Genomic DNA, 811 nt, shown 5'->3' with positions numbered 1-811 from the left:
GACACATGTCACCAGTGCCACAGGGCTCAGTGGGACAGGGACACGTGTCACCAGTGCCACTGGGCTCAGTGGGACAGGGACACATGTCACCAGTGCCACAGGGCTCAGTGGGACAGGGACACGGGTCACCAGTGCCACTGGGCTCAGCAGGGCAGGGGGACACACCTGGGTCACCAGTGCCACTGGGCTCAGTGGGACAGGGACAAGAGCCACGGGAATCAGTGGGACAGGGACACATGTCACCAGTGCCACTGGGCTCAGCGGGGCAATGACACGTCACCAGTGCCACTGGGCTCAGTGGGACAGGGACACATGTCACCAGTGTCACAGGGCTCAGTGGGACAAGGGACATGTGTCACCAGTGCCACAGGGCTCAATGGGGCAATGACACATGTCACCAGTGCCACAGGGCTCAGTGGGACAGGGACACATGTCACCAGTGTCACAGGGCTCAGTGGGACAGGGGACATGTGTCACCAGTGCCACAGGGCTCAATGGGGCAATGACACATGTCACCAGTGCCACAGGGCTCAGTGGGACAGGGACACATGTCACCAGTGCCACAGGGTTCAGTGAGGCAATGACACATGTCACCAGTGCCACAGGGCTCAGTGGGACAGGGACAGGCGCCACGAATCTGTGAGGCCTCAGCTGCGCGGGGACACGTGTCACGAGCGTGACAGGTCTCAACTCCCACCTCCACCTCCCTCCTCCCCCACCGGCACCATATCGGGGGACAGAGTTGAGGGGGGGGTGTGTGTGTGTGTCCCCAGGGTCCCACTCACCTCTCGGGCCCCCCGGGCAGGCGCCA

The 811-nt window shown here is 62.9% G+C and overlaps 1 protein-coding gene across 1 annotated transcript in view; it reads right to left on the bottom strand.

The window, feature by feature from the left end:
- TMEM132A (transmembrane protein 132A) overlaps positions 1–811 on the bottom strand; it is a gene marked incomplete at its 5' end in the record, with an annotated part of 21,682 nt that overhangs the window by 9,592 nt on the left and 11,279 nt on the right. The window lies entirely within an intron of this gene.

This window comes from Chaetura pelagica, unplaced genomic scaffold (genome assembly GCF_000747805.2).
Source record: "Chaetura pelagica isolate M959 unplaced genomic scaffold, ChaPel_1.0 scaffold793, whole genome shotgun sequence".
NCBI lineage: Eukaryota > Metazoa > Chordata > Aves > Apodiformes > Apodidae > Chaetura > Chaetura pelagica.
The sequence above is the reverse complement of the archived record's forward strand: the minus strand, read 5'-3'. Positions and strand labels throughout refer to the sequence as shown.